Source organism: Macaca thibetana, chromosome 7 (assembly GCF_024542745.1).
Source record: "Macaca thibetana thibetana isolate TM-01 chromosome 7, ASM2454274v1, whole genome shotgun sequence".
In the NCBI taxonomy this organism is placed as follows: domain Eukaryota; kingdom Metazoa; phylum Chordata; class Mammalia; order Primates; family Cercopithecidae; genus Macaca; species Macaca thibetana.
In genome coordinates, this window is record NC_065584.1 from 75,458,814 (window position 1) to 75,478,265 (window position 19,452).

The following is a 19,452-nucleotide window of genomic DNA, read 5'->3' on the forward strand; positions in this document are numbered from 1 at the left end:
CCTTACAGAAAAATTTCAATTAATAAATGTAGGGGAATGTGGGAAATAGAAAATCACCAATATTTGCTACAGGCAAAATCTATTGATTGCTACAGGCAAGCTCTATTGATGAATGCTACAATCAATGGGTAAAATTTTTAGGAAAAAGAGGATAGGCCAGGCACAGTGGCTCATGCCTATAATCCCAGCACTTTGAGAGGCTGAGGCGGGAGGATCACCTGAAGTCAGAAGTTTAAGACCAGCCTGGCCAACGTAGTGAAACCCCATCTTTACTAAAAATACAAAAATTAGCTGGATGTGGTTGCGGGCAACTGTAATCCCAGCTACTTAGGAGGCTGAGGCAGGAGAATTGCTTGAACCCAGGAGGCGCAGGTTGCAATGAGCCAAGATTACACCACTGCACTCTGGCTTGGGCGACAGAGCAAGACTCGGTCTCAAAAAAAAAAAAAACAGAAAAGAAAAAAGAAAAAGAGGATAACTGCATAGCCTCAAAATATCTCCCACCAGATTTACTAATGACTATGGTGCTTTTAACAGGAATCCAGATTCTTTGATAGAACTCCCTCCAAGAGGTAGAACTCAATTTCTCTTCTCTTGAGTGTGACTAAACTTAGTGACTTGCTTCTAATGGACAGATCATAGAAAGGGAAAAATAAGAATTTTAATGACAAATACCATATTAACCGTGTGATCAAGGTTAAAATCACCAGTAATCTGTTGTATGGCTATTATAAGCCCTCCAATCTGATGTGATGAGAAAGGTACATCACTTTCGTGGTACTCTCCTGAAAACTGATAACCTCAGCCTATTCAGGAGGAAACACAAGACAGACTCAAATTGAGGGACATTTTACAAAATACCTGACCATTAGTCTTCAAAAGTGTGAAGGTCATAAAAGACAAGGAAAGACAGACAAATTGCAATAAACTTGAAGAAACTGAGGACATAGGATGACTAAATCCAATGTAGGACCCTGGATTGGGCACTGGAATAGAAAAGAGGATATTAATGAAAAAAAAAAGTCTATGTAGTAGTTTAGTTAATAGGGATATATTAATATTAATTTCTTAGTTTTGATAAATCTACCATAATTATGTCTGATGTCAACATTAAAGGAAGATGGGTGAAGGGTACATATGAGAGCATTCTTTATTAGTTTTATAATTCTTTCATAAATAAAATTATTTTAAAATAAAAAGTTTTTTAAAATATGACTTTTCTTTTTTCTGCTTTTTGTACATATTTTACATTTCTATTTAAGGATTGTTTTTAAACTGAGCATGTTTTTCTTCAAAAATCAAAAACAAATAGGAAAATGTTCATTTTTAAAGACCAACTTTTTGGAGAAGGCTCCTGTCAGAAGAATAAATTGCTCTTTATCCTGTACTTCCCCAATTTTTTCTGTACAAAAACTCTACTGTAACACTCAGTTCATCCTATTTTATTTTAGAGTTGTTATGCGTCTCTCTTTTTGGCAACTCTCCAGAGGCAAGGGCCTTTTTAATCCCACGCAGCACTTAGAATCCAATGAGGGTTAGCTGAGTTTTTGTCATGGAAGCAAGCCTAATAAAGGTCAGTCCCTGAGCCAACCCTGGCTTTGGGACCAGCCTGCCAGATGCTCATTTCTCCAGACCTCCTCTGCACCTGGGACCTCAGCAGGTGTCTACTGTGCTCTGATGCAGCGTTTTACCAGAGTTCTAAGGCCAATCAGTCCAACAATGATCCAAATCTCTACTATATCTGCTTAATATTGAAAATACATCCTGTATGATGATTGATCCTTAGCAGTAGGCTTCTCATGCTGATGCAGGCATCTTTTCTTTTACTTTTTTGAGACGGAGTCTCACTCTGTTGCCCAGGCTGGGAGTGCAGTGGTGGGATCTCCGCTCACTGCAAGCTGCTCCGCCGCCTCCTGGGTTAATGCCATTCTCCTGCCTCAGCCTCCCTAGAAGCTGGGACTACAGGCGCCTGCCACCATGCCCGTTTTTTGTATTTTCAGTAGAGACGGGGTTTCACCATGTTCGCCAGGATGGTCTCGATCTCCTGACCTTGTGATCCACCCGCCTCGGCCTCCCAAAGTGCTGGGAAGACAGGTGTGAGCCACCACGCCCAGCCGCAGGCATCTTTTAATCTGACTCACATCTCATCGTTTTCCCTCCCTTCTCACTATCCCCTGAGGAACCCCACCCACCACCCTATCTCCAAAGTAAGCAAGCCCATCTACAACCTGCACCTATCCTCAGAATGTTTCATCCACCTCCCAGTGTTACTGGAATCATGGCTATCCTGTTATGACAGTCCTCTTCAGAGGCTAAAAATCAGAATACACCTAGAGTCAACTGCTCTGGCTCTCTGCATACCTAACCCTCTACTCAACACAGGTCAGAAACCAAAAAGAGAGCGGGAAAAACAGGGGAAACAAAGTATATCCAAATTCCTTCAGATCTAAAACTTTATTCTTTATAAGAAAATAAGCAAGAGTTCATTTTTATGCAGAGAACAGTTTTTTGGCTTCATACGTTGAGCATCAACCACAGGATTTGCACAAGAACAGGGATTCCAAGTTCTGAACTAAGCAAGTATAAGAAGTGTCAAAGCCCAAATTCTAGCCACAACTTTTGGTGCTTTACCACAGTCCTAACATGTGTAATTGGAAATACAGAGTTCCAGAGTTCCAGAATAGGAAGTTGAGAGCTGAAGGTATACCCTCTGTGGAGCCATAGCTAATGCACGTGATGTTTCAGAACCCTTAAGGCTTTAATACTTTTCAAGCCAGGTAAGCAACAACCATGGTGCTCTTTGATGCCCTCTTTCAATTCTGTAGGACACAATGGTCTGGATGTGGTTTCGGAGTCACTTGGATGTGCTGAAAGTTAGCTTCTTTTTCCTCTCAGTACAGTGCAGCTGGTATTTTTTCTTTTTCATCTGAAAACCTTCATTATCATTTGAACAATAAATAACTGGTAGCAAAACCACATATGAGGAGAGAATGCTCATCCCCTGGCTAAGGCAGCCATATATGCTACAATGCAGATTGTGCATTACACACGGATGTCCTTCACATCACAGATAACACAGATTAGCATATTTATTAGTGTGACTTTCCAGAAGATGGCAGTTGAAAGTACCCTATTCCAATTAAGTCAATGTATTATGACAATTTCCTAAAGGTGGATGTAAGGTGTTTCGAGAAAGGAATGTCTTTTTCTAATTTTCATAAAGGTGCCACATGGGTTAGTAGCAGCCATGATTTGACTGTATGCTGTAAGATTATCTTCTGTTCAGTAATTCTGTCTCTAAATTTTTACACATCAGTCCATAGTAAAGACTTGCAAATATTCCTGACTTTTTTGGCTATTTCTCTAAGAGTTTCCACTTGCAGTAAATCTAACCTCCATTCAGATAAACATTTACAGATGTGATATGGGAGAAAAGAACAATATCATACAAAATAATAATGTATCTAACTAAACGACAACCTTAAAACAGACATGGTTGGCTGAGCTTTTATATATAGAAACTCATACCAGCTTTTAAGATGTCTACATTTTCATTTTGCCTGCATAGCAACAGTTCCTTGACCTAGTTTCTCCACTAAAGAGGTCCAATTATGTTACACAGTAAGGCTAAAATTTTGTCCTAAATTTAGAATGCAAGAGACTCATTAATTTTCTATCATCCCTAAAACAAATGCACTCTCTGTGTGAACGATGCGATAGTGATTTTTTTTGTAACACTAAATATGTCAAAAAATATTTATTGGGAACAACGACTATATATGGTAAGAGTTCCTATTATGCTTAAAAACTAGAAACACATAAATAAACAGAATATGGTCCTTTTCCTCAAGAATTTTACACTTTAGTGACAAAGAGAAATATACGAATACATGATTGTAATTCACTGTAATATGAACTTTACTAGAGGCGTATGTCCAGTTCAAGCATGGGAATGAAGAAGGAGTGTCAACTATATGTGAGGCATCAAAGAAGTTTCCCTAGGAGATAGCACTTGGGCCATCTTGATAGATGAGTACAAATTAGCAAGTGAGCAAGGCTAGGGGATACAATAGCCTGTGCAAAGGTTTAGGGAATGAAAAATCAAGGGACATTCAGAAAGTTCAACTATGTTTAAATGGCTAAAGCAAGTTGTGCAAGCAGAAGGTATAGAGTAAAGGGAGTATGGAGAGAGTAAAAAGGCAAGAGATAGAACCCATCACATTGCCTGTGGAGGGCTTTTCATGACATACAATGAACTTTGAATTGCAACCTGTAGGCAAAGGAGAGTCATTGAAGAATCTTATGTAAGGAAATGATACACTCAGATTTTAGAACATACCAGCTTTTTATAATTATTCTGGCAGCAGTATTAAGGGAGTACGGAAGGGAGCAATACTGGAAGTTAACCACAGAGCAGATGAGAGATGAGAAACCCCTAGGACGAAGAGGTATAAGAAGGAAATTCAGGTGTAGACATGTAGAGGGGGAGATGCCTATGAGGCAAACAGAGGAAGGTCTCTGTATATAGATGTCCAGGCTCAGGATATAAACCTGTGAGTCCTCAAGACATGGATAGTAGGAGCAAGCCCTGGTATGGATGAGAAACCCTAAGGATGGGACTTAGGCAGAGATTCTTCACGTAGAGTCCTAGGACTTCTGAGGATTCTGTGGATAGAATTCAGGAAGTCTGAGAACATAAATGGGAAAAAAATATGTTCTTGTTTTCATGAACTAAAATTTCTCTCATTTATAAATATAGGAAACAAGTTAAAGAAGTATTAGCAGTACTTGTGATTAAATCACAATACCTGCCAGGTATGGTGGCTCACAGCTGTAATCCCAGCACTTTTGAGGCTGAGGCAGGAGGATCACTTGAGCCCTGAGTTTGAGACCAGCCTGGGCAACATGGTGAAACCCCATCTCTACAAAAAATATATATAAAAATTAGCCGGGTGTGCTGGCAGGCACCTGTAATCGCAACTACTTGGGAGGTTGAGGTAGGAGGATCACTTGAGTCCAGGAGTTCGAGGCTGCAGTAAGCTGTGATCACATCACTGCACTCCAGCCTAGGGGACAGAGCAAGAACTTGTTTCAAAAAAAAAAAAAGAAAAGAAAAGAAATAACAATATCTGTGATCACCGACAGAAATCTCAGATATTTTCATATCACATTAAAGTTATTAAAGATATCTTGAAATAGCATTTATACTCATTATTGGTTCAAAATTATAGTAGTTGTTAGGCCCACCACTAGATCTTGTCTACTGTGTTAATAAAATAGCACACATATTACTACATCACAATTTTTAGAAATATTTTTGTAATTACATTTCAGCATATTTTGAGTTTTTTGTAATTCCATGCATTTCATTCAAAACATTTAGAAACACTGGGATTCAGAGGCCTACCCCCCCTGCCGGAGGGTCTGTGGCACAATTCAAGAACACCTGGGATAGCATGAGAACAAGACGAAGAGAGAAAACTTAGGGAACAAACATTATGTAGTGGGGCTTGGAGCAGGGGGGGACTAAGAATAATGAGGTAGACAGGTAAGAGAAGAGAAGAACCAAAACACTGCATCATTGCAGGATTTACATACAAGAACAGAAAATTTCAAGGATGACAGTCTATAGTATCAGAAAATAAATTATATAAGTATTGAAATGTTTCCCTTTAATTTACAAATTATAGCTTGTATCAGTTAGAGTCCTTCTGCTATAAGCAACATAGCCATCTAAGGTACGTAAAAAGAAATGTATTGAAGGAATATGAGGTAGATCACAGACTCCAGGGAAAAAATCAAAGAATTAGCCCATAGAAAGGACAGGAAATGAGGATGTCCAGGAGGACTAGGGTAGCAAGCAGGAAACGTCACCATCTGTCATTCCCCTGACTTGTCTGCTTGGCCTGACTCAGGGTCGTATGTCCACCCGTGGGCTGGGAGAAAGCAGGCACCTGAACTGACAGTTACACCAAGATCCACAGAGAAGGGCAGCTCCCCGGGATGGCATGATGTCAGAAGGCGAAAGGACACTAGGCAAGCAGAAGCACATGTCCACTTCAGGAGGTCCTACTGGCAACCTTATGACAGCAGTTTCAGTGTAAGGGGGCATGAAATCTGGATTGCTTTAGTTTACGAGCTGACTTAAAGTGAGGCAGAGTATCCCACTCTGTCAAAAAGCTTGATTATGAGAAAGAAAAACGGAGTAACAGAAAGGAATGCAAGATCAAGGGAGGGTTGAAAGAAAGATTTGAGCATACTTATAGATAGAGGAAAGAGCCAGAGCAATAGGATAAGTTTAAGATATGGATAAGCCCTGGAAGGTGGGTTGAATTTGAATAGAAAGAAATTACCATTGTCACTTATCATGCCAGGCACTTATTGTGCCAGACACCACGCTAAATAGACTTCATCAGCATTATCTTTTAATACCACCAGTAGGTAGTATAATTATCCCCATTTCACAGAATGGGGTAGCAAGATTTAAGTAAATTGTCCAAGGTCACACAGCTGTAATGGCAGTGCAGGGAACAGGTACCTTTCCCTATAAAAATCCATACTTTTTTTTTTTTTGAGACAGTCTTGCTCTGTCCACCAGGGTAGAGTGCAGTGGCATGATCTCGGCTCACTGCAACCTCCATCTCCCGGGCTCAAGCAATTCTCCTGCCTCAGCCTCCTGAGTAGCTGGGATTACAGATGTGTGGCACTAATGTTCAGCTAATTTTTTATGTTTAGTAGAGACAGGATTTTACCACGTTGACCAGGCTGGTCTCGAACTTCTGATCTCAGGTAATCCACCCGCCTCGGCCTCCCAAAGTGCTGGGATTACAGGTGTGAGCCACCATGCCTGGTCAAAAATCCATACTTTTAACAAAATTTTTCCTCTTTCTATAAAACCCAAAGAAAGGAGGTAAAGAAGGGTGTGCCAACTTGCAGGTTTGTACCAAGGAGGTAGGAACATGGAAGGGATTCCTATCACTTAGCTTCACTGTTCTCTATAGGGACGTGCCAGCCACTGGTGGAGAAATGGGAGGCTGGCACCCCAACTACAATGGCTATTATTAAAAAGACAAAAAAAATATGCTGGTATGAACATGGAGAAAGGAAACCCTGATGCATTGTTGGTAGAAAAGTAAATTAGTACAGCTATTATGGAAAACAGTATGGAAGATCCTCAAAAACTTAAAAACAGAACTACCATTCCAGCAATTCCACTACTGGGTATTCATCCAAAGGAAATGAAATCACTATGTCAAACAGACATCTGCACTCCCACATTTATTGCTCCACCGTTCACAATAGCCAAGATATGGAATCAACCTAAGTGTCATCAATGGACGAATAATGAAATGTGGTATACGTACGCAACGGAATATTATTCAGCCACTAAAAAATGAAATCTTGTCATTTGCAGCAACATAGATAAAACTGGAGGGCATTGTTAAGTGAAGTAAGACAAACTCATAAAGACAGATACAACATGATTGCACTCATTTGTGGAATCTAAGAAAGCTGATCTCATAGAAGTAGAGCATAGAATGGTGATTACCAAAAGCTGAGGACAGAGAGAGGGAGGGAAAGATGGAAAGAGATTGGTCAAGGGGTGTAAAATCACAGTTACATAAAAGGAATAAGTTCTGGTATTCTATTGCACCGTACAGTGATTATAGTTAACAATCTTGTATATTTCACAATAACAAGAAAGGATTTTGAATGTTCTCACCACAAGGAAATGATAAACGTTTGAGATGATGGATGCGTTAAATACCCTGATTCGAACAGTACACAATACATACTTGTACAGAAACATCACACTGTAGCCCACAAATATGTATAATTATTGTATCAATTAAAAATAAAATAAAACTGAAAAAAAAGAAATGGGAGATTGGGAAAGGTACAGTGAAGCTAACGAATGAAGGACCGTTACAAATCTGGGCTAGGAATGAGAGAGAACTGGCTATGAGAGGAGAAAGGGCCTAGATACACGCCCCTTCTCACACACACTCTCACACACACACACACACACACACACACACACACACACACACACAGACGGTCTCCCAAGACTACACAAAAGCAGTGCCCACAGCTGTGGAACTCTCTATAGCTTCCATATCAGGGCTACCCAGCGGACGTGGGAGTACTGGAGACAAACCCAAGCTCAAATCACAGCCCTGCCTGTTACAAGGAGAAATGAAAAATAAAGAAAACCTATAATTATTAGATTAGTAATTTATTTGGATCAGAGATCAGATAATCAGTGGTTAACATTCTTATACTGTCTGAGCCAGTAGCAAATGAATGCTTTTAAATTTTATAGATATAATTCTGTATGTATATACACACACACAGTCACACACATATATATTCAATTTCTATCACAACTTCAGCTAGCTAGCATTCACCAACAAAGTTATGATCAACTAGCAACATCTTTCATAATTCTATTTATTTAAAGATTAATACATTTCTTTTCTTAATATTTACTAAAAATCTATCATTCCAAATTTTTAGAGCAGAGCAGGTAATAATTTTTTTTTTTTTTCTTTTGAGATGAAGTCTTGCTCTGTCTCATCCAGGCTGTGCAGTGGTGTGATCTCAACTCACTGCAGCCTCTGCCTCCAGGGTTCAAGAGATTCTCCTGCCTCAGCCTCCTGAATAGCTGGGACTACTGATGTGTGCCACCACACCTGGCTGATTTTGTATTGGCTTTCACCATGTTGACCAGGATGGTCTTGAACTTTCAACTTCAGGTGATCCACCTGCCTCAGCCTCCCAAAGTGCTGGGATTACAGGCATGAGCCACCATGCCTGGCCCAGGTAATAATTTTGACTAATATAACAAAAATTTAGGAACATCTAAATGATTATTTTAGACGTCTAGGTTAGAAGAAATGAAAAACTAATGTCTATAAGATATATATCTAGGCCGGGCGTGGTGGCTCATGCCTGTAATCCCAGCACTTTGGGAGGCCGAGGCGGGCGGATCACAGGGTCAGGAGATCGAGACCAGCCTGGCTAACATGGTAAAACCCCGTCCCTACTAAAAATACAAAAAATTAGCCGGGCGCCGGTGGCAGGCGCCTGTAGTCCCAGCTACTCCGGAGGCTGAGGCAGGAGAATGGCGTGAACCCGGGAGGCGGAGCTTGCAGTGAGCCGAGATGGAGCCACTGCACTCCAGCCTGGGCCACAAAGCGAGACTCCGTCTCAAAAAAAAAAAAAAAAAAAAAAAAAAGATACGTATCTAAAATGCTTAAAAATAAAGTAAGATGTAGACTCAACAATTTAATACCTTTGTGGAAGCAATACTCTCTCACAAACATTTAAAAATCATCTGGAAGATTACTATATTCTGTCTCAAAACCAAGTCCAAGATTCAGGGTTTAGTAGACAAAAAAATAAGCCATAGGACAGAATGAAAAGCAGAGTTCCATATTTAAAATATGTACCTATACATCAAAGAAAACATCTGGGAAAACATATGCCAAATTGTTAAGCTATTTACCTGTGCTATTAGAATGGGGTAGGCTTGGAGTTCCTACTCAGAGAAGGAAATTTCTACTTTTCATCCTACCATCTGCTGATTTTTAGAAAATAAATCTCTATTACCCTGTTAAATCTTCAACTATTTATATGTATATTTATTTATATACTTATTTATTTAATACATTTTTTATTTTGTTATAATTTTATATTTAGAGAAAAGCTGCAAAGATAGTACAAAGAGTTCCCATACCTCTCACCCTGTTTCCTCCATTGTTAACATCTCATGTTACCAAGGTACATATGTAAAAAGTATAAAACTGATCTTAGTACCAAACTATTAATTAAACTCCAGATTTTATTTGTATTCACCAGTTTTTTCATTAATGTCCTCTTGCAGTCCCAAGACCTAATCTTGAGTACCACACCACATTTAGTTGTCATATGTCCTTAGTCTCCTCTGGTCTATAATAGCCTTTTAGGCTTTCCTTGCTTCTCATGACCTTGATAGTCTGGAGGAATACAGGCCAAGTACCCCTAGAATGTCCCAGTCTGGGTTTATCTGATATTTTTCTGATGATTAAAATGGATTATGGATATTTGAGAAGAATACCGTAGAGATGAAGTAGTACTCTTCTCACCACATCACATTAGGGGTATACAATATCCACACAACATCAATGGTGACATCAACCTTCATCACTTGGTTAAGGTTATACTTACTAGCTTTCACCACTGTGAAGTTACTATTGTTCACTTTCATATCCTGTTTTCTGAGAGCAAGTCACTAAGTCTAGCCCATCCCCAGGAGTGGGTTAAACTCTTCCTCCAAGAAATGGGAGTATCTATGTATATTATTTGGAAGTTTCTGTAAGAAAGATCTGTCTCTTCTCCTGTTTATCTATTTATTCAATCATTCATTTATATTAGTATACACTGATTTATTTTATTTATTTATTATTATTATTATTATTATTTTTTTTTTTTTTTGAGACAGAGTCTTGCTCTGTCGCCCAGGCTAGAGTGCAGTGGCACGATCTCGACTCACTGCACACTCCGCCGCCCGGGTTCACGCCATTCTCCTGCCTCAACCTCTGGAGTAGCTGAGACTACAAGTGCCCACCACCACGCCCGGCTAATTTTTCGTATTTTTTTCGTACAGACGGGGTTTCACCGTGTTAGCCAGGATGGTCTCAATTTCCTGACCTTGTGATCTGCCCGCCTCGGCCTCCCAAAGTGCTGGGATTACAGGCGTGAGCCACCATGCCCAGCCTTATATTTATTTTATATTTTAACTCAATACTACATTATTTATTAGGTTTGGCTAGTAGAAGCTCTTTCAGCTTGGCTCCTATGTCTCTCTGACAGCTCCACCCTTTTGTTTTTTGAACATTTCCTTATACTCTTGAACTACATGATACTTGCTCATGCTCATCTAAAATTTTTCCCTGCCCCTAGTATTAGCCATTACTCCAAGGAGCCTTGATTCCTTTTATTGATGAATGGTGTATAGCACCAAGATCTGGGCATTAGTGTGTTCCTTCAACTACCCTTGAAGTTTGTTGAAGCTTCGAGTTAGTGTATATCAAGCACTTCCTAACACAGAGCCTGACACATAGTAATCACTCAATAAATGAAAGAATCCATCATAGTTGTTATTCTTTTTACGTATATTTGTAATAAATTTCAAATTTCCAACTGCTAATCCATAATTGTATCCCATTACTCATTGCATCAAACCTAACATGTCCACAGATATTTCTATATTTCTTTCTATATTTCTGAGGCTCAGGACCACATAAAGCCAAGAAATAACCACTCTCCATCCTCTGGGCCAGAAGTCTGCATTCTTTCACCGTAAAACATTTTCCCTGCTTTCCAAGCATCTATGCAGAACAATGAAATCAAAAGAGCTTTGTGGAAAACATCTCCTGTGATCTTCTAGTTTTTAAGTTTAAATGAAATGTTTTGAAAGGCACTAAAAAGAAAAAAACTCCTATACACCAGTCAAACTCACTTTGGATCTATAGAGTCCAGTTTTGAATTCCTGTCCAAAATAGCTTTTGTTTTGAAATACTGCACTGTCATTGCTTTGGAAATGGCCATTGCCCTACAGATCTATAAAAAGCCCCTTTAAACAAATCCTGCACGTCAAACATCAATGTCATTGTTCTTATTGAGTAATAGGTACTGGAGAGTCCCTTATGAATTATATACCAGTAACAAACGTCCTAAGAGGCTGATTTAAATGGTGCCTCTACTTCAAGCACTCTGTCTGGTTAGAGTGGCTGCCGGGAATCCCATGGCATAGGAATCAGATGGGAGTCCTGAGAGATCTGTGAAGAGGACCCTGGGACTGAAAGGCTGGCCTCAGGACACAAGAATAGGAATAAGAAAAAATTTAGGGCCACTTGCACCTCTCAGGGAGTTATCTGGGCCCTGCAGAGTGTTGGGAGGAGAGCAATGTGGAAAAAGCACTCTGGTTTAGCAGGTATCAGAAGCCTAGAGGGTCCAGGGCAAAAGCATTGCAAAAGAAACATGATGGGGCTGGGCACGGTGGCTCATGCCTGTAATCCCAGCACTTTAGGGGGCCAAGGCAGGTGGATCACTTGAGATCAGGAGTTCAAGACCAGCCTGACCAACATGGTGAAACTCCATCTCTACTAAAAATACAAAATTAGCATGCGTGGTGGCACATGCCTGTAATCCCAGCTACTCAGAAGGCTGAGGCAGGAGAATCACTTGAACTCAGGAGGCGGAGGTTGCAGTGGGCCGAGACTGTGCCATTGCACTTTAGCCTGGGCAACAAGAGCGAAACCCTGAAAAGAAGTACCCAATTCAAACAAAAGTCTTTTGAGTTCTTCAGTATCCGCATTCTTCTTACTAAACATTCTCAGTTTGGGATTACAGCTTTTTGCGCTCTGTATCTTAAAATGTGCTAATTTTACGTTGGTTATTCTTGCTTTATCCTAAAACCTACATTCTTCTGGGCAAGGTCAGGTGATCCCTGCCATAGGCTGGAACCTCTAAAATCCCGTGGTACCTGTCTAGCATATTTCTGGTCTGGCCCACCTTGAACTTCTCACTTTTGCTCCTGGCATGGTCCCACCCAGCTGTGTCTTCCAGGTTCTTGACCTGCCCAGCACTTCATCTCTATCTCACTATCCACAGCAGCCCCTGCCTTTGGGTCATGGCCTTCAGGGTCCATGTGGCTACACACAGATGTCCCTCAAGGCCTAGAAAATGTATCCCAATTTCCTTGAGGAAAAGAGTTACAAGAACTAAAGCAATTGAAGGTACCCTTGGAAAATTTAAGCAAAGCCTCATAAATCTGATAGATACTGTCTTTCCTCCTCTCAGGAAGAGTTACAGGAGGAATCACGTCAACAGAAGACACAGATTCCTTACTTTTTAACATTGGACTATTACTATTAATTAAACTTTAGACTTTTAAAAAAGTGGCCAAGGGGCAGAGTGCCTCGATCCCAAGAGGTCAGTATTGGAAGTGGCCATATAGTCAGGGGCATTGGTATTACAAAGACAGCATGGAATTGAGAGTCATTTACATTTGGGTTCAGTGTCTTATCCCTACTCACAAGTTGAAAAACTTTAGGCAAATCATAGATCATAAGCTTCAGTGTCTGTAAAATGATAATCCAATGTTATAAGCTCTATAATTTATTTTTAAATACTTCATTACAATTGGTTTGATATATGTGACAATTAATTTAAGTTTCATTTCTAGGCAAAGTCAGCTAAAGCAATGCCTGAATTGTACAGTTTGAAAGTGGGTATGTGTGTCAGGTAATATTACATCAGAAAGGGGATGGACTCACTCCTACTTCAGTCAATAACCATTACCATTTAGCAAACCATTACCATTTAGAAAGTTTAGAAATGGGTTTTACCTGGTGAAATTAAAGGTATTCAAGACATATGGGTTAGCTAAAATAATTTAGAAACACGTGTAAGAAAAAGGGATCAGACTTCTATGATGCCTCAACTTTGTACCCTTGAGTGATGTTGCCTAAAACTTAATCCCTAATCTGTCCTTGTCTCCAACCATTGATTTAAAAGGATTTGTGATTTACATACAAAGGATGCAGAATCCTAAATAGAGCAAAGCTTTTATTTTTTTTTTACTTAATATATAGTTAGAGCACCTAAAACAAAATAGAGCTGAGAGTTCATCAATCTACCAAACAGACTGTATGAAATATTTTGTGCCTGCTTTGCTAATTAATGCTAGTCTAATAAATATTTCTATGTGTGTGAGATTTTGGTCTAAGGCTTGAATTCATTACAACTTGGTATCAAGCCTATAGAAGAAATAACTATCACCACCCCAAACTTTTTGGGTGGTTACTATGATTTCCAAAATGAAGCTGAAATCTGAGTGTAACCAAATTAGCTTAAAGAAATTCTCAACTTCCATCCTTCATATCCCACAGAGTTGTTGCAAAGTTACAAGTGAAAGTGGTTGGTAAATTCTAAAATGCAATACAAACATACTGTCTCAGAAAGATTTTTAATTTTGTACAACTCAAGTTCCTCCACGGCTCACCAGCCTGGAGGTTCAAATGGAGTAACATTTTTAGTAATGTACTACATTTCTCTGCATCTTTATTTTACTCCCCCTTATCAGAGTCTTAGCTCCCTGAAAACAGGGCCCTAAGTAGAATTTCATGAAGCTCCAGCATGAATTTCACATGTATGCACACTCACTGCATCATGGGCATCTTTACCAGGAAGAGCTGCTATTTCTGGGCACTGCCAGGCCCCTCCCACTAATGCTCTAGAGCAGGGGTCTTCATGATGGGGGACTCATCATAAAGGGGGATGCAAGGCAAACCTTTGAGGTGTGATGAAAATATCAGAATTTCTGTTTAATTTTTAATTTAGCCTTTAAGATTTTTACTTCTACATGTTTTGTAAAATATGTAAGACAGTAATACATGACAGAGCTCAGACATTTTTTAACAAATAAATATGTGAATCAAAACAGTTTGGAAACCTCTGACTTCAAGCATCTGTGGATAGAGGAAAATATGCCTTTCTCCCTCTTATACAATATACTCTCCTGAGGGCTATTGCAGCAGTGGTCTTGTGCTCAAATGACATACAGATTCTTTAGTGGAAGAGCTCTTACATTCAGCCCACTCACCCCTCCACAGCTTTTCTAGGACTCAGGACAGACAGAGTCCAGGGAATGGCTGACAGAGGACACTTCCTCATGACCCACATGGAAACTGACCTCAGAATCACTCCACCCTCTGGTGATCAGAGCTTACTGTGGCTGACTCTACCTTTCTTAGGATACATTCTCTCTAGGAACCGCTTTTGACTCTAGTATCAAGACACTGATGGGACAGACCACCAACTCATCACAGATACAGGGCAGACATTCAGCAGGCATGCCCAAACATGTCTGAAGCTCAGTGATGGAGACAATTCAAGCTCAGATGCTACTGGCTACATCACAGCTGACAGCCTAAAGAAATACTAACCCCTCATTGCTAAGTCATGTAATCATTTCCAAGGCAATGCTTTACCTGTACCTGGGAAAAAGCCTTCAGGCAATTTTGTTCCTTGAGAGTTACCCCTGTGTCTGCTTACATATTCAATACCTGTGGGGAAAATGTGAAGTTAACTAGATACAGCATTTTAACACCTGTGTATGCGACAGACTGTGTGAACTGAATTGGTATTAGAGAAGTAAATGCACATTTTAAAATATGGAATTTCCCTTGACAACATTGTGTTTTAACTATGAATTTTAATATTCATTGGCCCTAAAATCCCTTCTATGAAAACATTTCCCCAAATTAGAAAGGAAGCATAGGAAAAACAAAATTTGATATATAAATACTCATTTTACACAGCCATTTTTTTACATGCCCTTCCAAATCCCATCCAAGCCTCCTCTCTGAGCCTCATCCTAAACACATACTCTCTATACCCTCATTCTCCTTATATATACTCTTTTTTTTTTTTTTTTTTTAAGACAGATTCTCACTCTGTTGCCCAGGCTGGAGTATAGTAGTGCTATCTAGGCTCACTGCAACCTCCGCCTCCCAGGTTCAAGAGATTCCCATGCCTCAGCCTCCTGAGTAGCTGGGATTACAGGGGTGCACCACCACACCCAGCTAAATTTTGTATTTTTAGTAGAGACAGAATTTCGCCATGTTGGCAAGGGTGGTCTCAAACTCCTGACCTCAAGTGATCTGCCTGCCTCAACCTCTCAAAGTGCTGGGATTACAGGTGTGAGCCATTGCACCCAGGCCTCCTTATATATACTCTTATACTCCACTTGCTTAACACGGTGGGCACCCACACTCAGAAATGCCCTTATCTATACCCAGCTGAAATCCTCAGTCACTCCTCAAAGCTCAGGTCAGATTTTACTTCCTGTTTAGACCCTGAACCCTGACTGAATTAACTGCACCCTCATCTACCTTCCCATAGCTCTTTGTACTTACTGGTACTAATTAGGTGGTTTTATAATTTCTCTGACTCCCCATTATCTTGCTCAGCTACACATGTCCTGCACAATCATGGCACAATCATGCCACTGTGTAGGCATTAGATCAATGCATGTTGGATTAGTGTTATATTCAGGACACTGCAAGAATCTCTTGGTCTTATAATCACTACTTGTCTGGACAGCTCCCAAAACATTGCAGCTAGAATGACAACAACACTGTTTGGATGGATCATGGGACACGGCCTTGAGCAATGCCTGATGGCAGACTCCAGAAACAGCTTCCTGACATCCCTGAGTAGAAAGAGGGACTGGGAACACAGGCAGAGTAGGTCAAACTGCATCTGTCCCCAGTTTCACACAGGGGCCAGCTCCCTGGGGAATACAACAGGCAGAGTTTTTGCCAGAGGTGCTTCCAATTGCTTGAGGAGACAGACTTACACATGTGAAACAACCTCAGAGTATATGAACAAATAGTAAATCATGATAAAAAGCATTATTGCTTTAGGAATTCAGAGAGGGTTATGACCACAGAGAGCTAGAGAAAAGGCAAAGGTTGTAAGAAGAAACTGGGGCTTTAATGAGGTGTGAAACATGGGCCAAGACAAGCAGAGATACTGCTGGTCTCCCCAGTTCTTTACAGTTGATACAGTTGTTCCTGTCTAATTTAAGGAGGAAGCAGGGCAGCTGGATTAGATTATAGTACAAGACTTACTTGACCACCAATATCCCACAGGTCCGGAACTGGAACAGAAAGTCTCCTAAAACCAGGGCTAGGCAGGCTGACCACCAGTTAGCCCTCTGCTTACATTCTGAATAGTCTAGGTCTCCACTAACCACTCCAGATCACCTCCTGTATCTTAGGCACTCTGCTAGGTGCTTTACACACATTGTGTCTAAGTCTCACTATACTTGACAAGGAAGGTACTGTGAAGAAAATAGGACCAAGAAAGGTTAGGCAAGTTTCCCTGGGCACAGAGCTAGTGGGTGGTGGGACTGAGATTTGAACCCAGAAGATTTAACTGACCCCAAGCCCAAGCTTACCAACATCCTATCTACCTTCCTCATGGGAAAATCCTCAAGGTGAAAAAAGGTCTTTTAAATCCTCAAGGGGAAAAAAGGTTGCTGCTTTGTTCTATTGTGAACATTAGTGTGAGTAACAATGCCAGTGTTGTAGGCCATGGAGTTAAAACTCGCTCCTGCCTACTGGAATTAATTCCAAAGACAAATGATAATTGTGCAAAACAGAAACACTTTCTGGTGCTGAAGCCAGCACTATGTAATCCTCTTGAATTAGGATGTAGTAACTTTACATATCAACTTGGAGAATTCTCTGATCAGACAGACTTCTATTTCAAAATTAAAAAAAAATAACAAACCCTTTCTATCTAGGATAACACATCTCTTGTTCAGTAGAGTCCCCATCCAGCGCTGACGCTGCATTTTCTCCCTCTCTTCACCACAGTTCACTAGCCACACTGGATACTTGAGGCTGTCCTAGACATGGGCTTTAACAAAGCTGGAAAAGATTCAAAGAGCAGCTAGAAAGATCATGGAGATAGGAGGGCCTTCATGAGAAAATGTCTAATAATATCAGTTCTATGGTTTAGAGAAAGGGAAGCCAGGAAGTAGAAGAACATGACCTAGATCTATCACACAATGAAAAATTATATGGGGTGATCTTAAGCTCATTTTTACCAAATCCCAGTCACTTAGAAACAAAACAGAACTTGGTGACTCAACAGGACTTAGGTGAGGGCAGACATGGAAGAGAGGGCTTAGGATGACTCCCAGTCTCCACCCTAAGGGTAGGGACTGAAAACAATGCTTAATTCCAGACAGGAAGTTCAGAAAGGATGAGATCATTTCAGGTGTGCTAAGTGAAAAGTGCCTGTAGAAGATTCAGGAAAAGACATACAGAAAGCAGGAGAAATACAAGCCTGGATCTGGGAGAAAATAACCGGAGGCTAGAAATCTGAATTTATGAGTCAGCAGCACATGGCAATAGGAGAAGCCATCAACAAGCATAGATTATCCAGAGAAAAGGTGGAGACTCAAAGATTTGTCCCTTCCAGTCTGGTACCAGACTCATGGACTCAACAGAGTTATTTTATTTACGTATTTATTTTTAGAGACAGGGTCTTGCTCCATCACCCAGAATGGAGTGCAGTGATGTGATCACAGCTCACTGTAGCCTCAGACTCCTAGGCTCAAGCAATCCTCTTGCCTCCGCCTCCCTAGTAGCTGGAATTACAGTTGTACACCACTACACACAGATAATTTTTTACTTTTTTTTAAGGGACAGGGTCTTGCTGTGTTGCTCACGCTGGTCTCAATCTCCTGTACTCAAACAATCTCCCTCCTGAGCTTTCCTAAAATGATGGCCAGGCCTGAGCCACCATATCCGGCCTGACAGTAATTTTAGACCAAATAAAACATTCTGGCACTATTCTGGGAGCCAGGGGCATTCTTCTTAGCAAGCTTGAGAGGCAGGCATTATCATTTTTATTTTACAAACAAGGACACTGAAGCTCAACAAAACTCAGCAACTTGCCCATGGTCACGATGTTGGCAGTGGAGAAGCAGAATTCAATCCCAAATCTATCTTTCACCAAGGACCCTGTGTACTCTTTGCTTCACTAGTTCATTTAGGGACTGGCTCTCCTCACTGAGTTATAAAAATAGTAAAGACTAACATTGTTATGATAATGAACAAATTATTGGAAACTGTTATCAAAGTATCATAAAACTGTTAATATGTGGCCATTTTTTGACAACAAAAATGGAAATTCCATACAGTTTGACCTAACAACAGCACATTCACTTGTATTTTATGTGAATGTCTAGAGCAGCAGCGTAAATTTCTAAAGAAATTCTATACCCAATAGGAAGAGTAGAGGGGAACCAAATCCTTCACCCAACTCATTAACAGCAAAAATATGTTGTGGCTAAAAAGAGAAAAAACAAATAGAAACACAAATTTGCAAGATAAGGAAGCTCTAAAAAAATTTTATTGTGAAAGACAATAGCTTGTTAGTTTAAGTGAAATTTTATGTGTTGACTTTAGGTTGACCACCAAAAGTATTATGAAATATAAGCTAATAAAACACACAAGTGTGAAATATAAATGGTATATAAACACCCTTGTCTGAATGTTGTGTGTTCCCAAAATTTATATGTTAAAATCCTAACCCCCAAGGTGATGATATTAGGAGGCAGGGCCTTTGGGAAGAGATTAGATCATAGGGTGAAATCCTCATGGATGGGGTTAGTGCCCTAATAAAAGAGGCCCAAGAGAGACTCTTTATCCCTTCCATTATGTGAGCACACACTAGAAGGTGCCAGCTGTGAACCAGAAAGTGGGCTCACCTGACACCAAATCTGTGGTACCTTGACCTTGGACTTCCCAGCTTCCAGAACTGTGAGAAATGAATTTCTGTTGTTTGCAAGCTACCCAGTTTATGGTATTTTGTTATAACACTCCA

General features: G+C 40.2%; 1 protein-coding gene across 4 annotated transcripts in view; it reads right to left on the reverse strand.

Annotated features, from left to right (window-relative positions):
* Positions 1 to 19,452, reverse strand: part of AKAP6 (A-kinase anchoring protein 6) — a 652,282-nt gene that overhangs the window by 497,189 nt on the left and 135,641 nt on the right. The gene's annotated exons all lie outside the window — the stretch shown is intronic.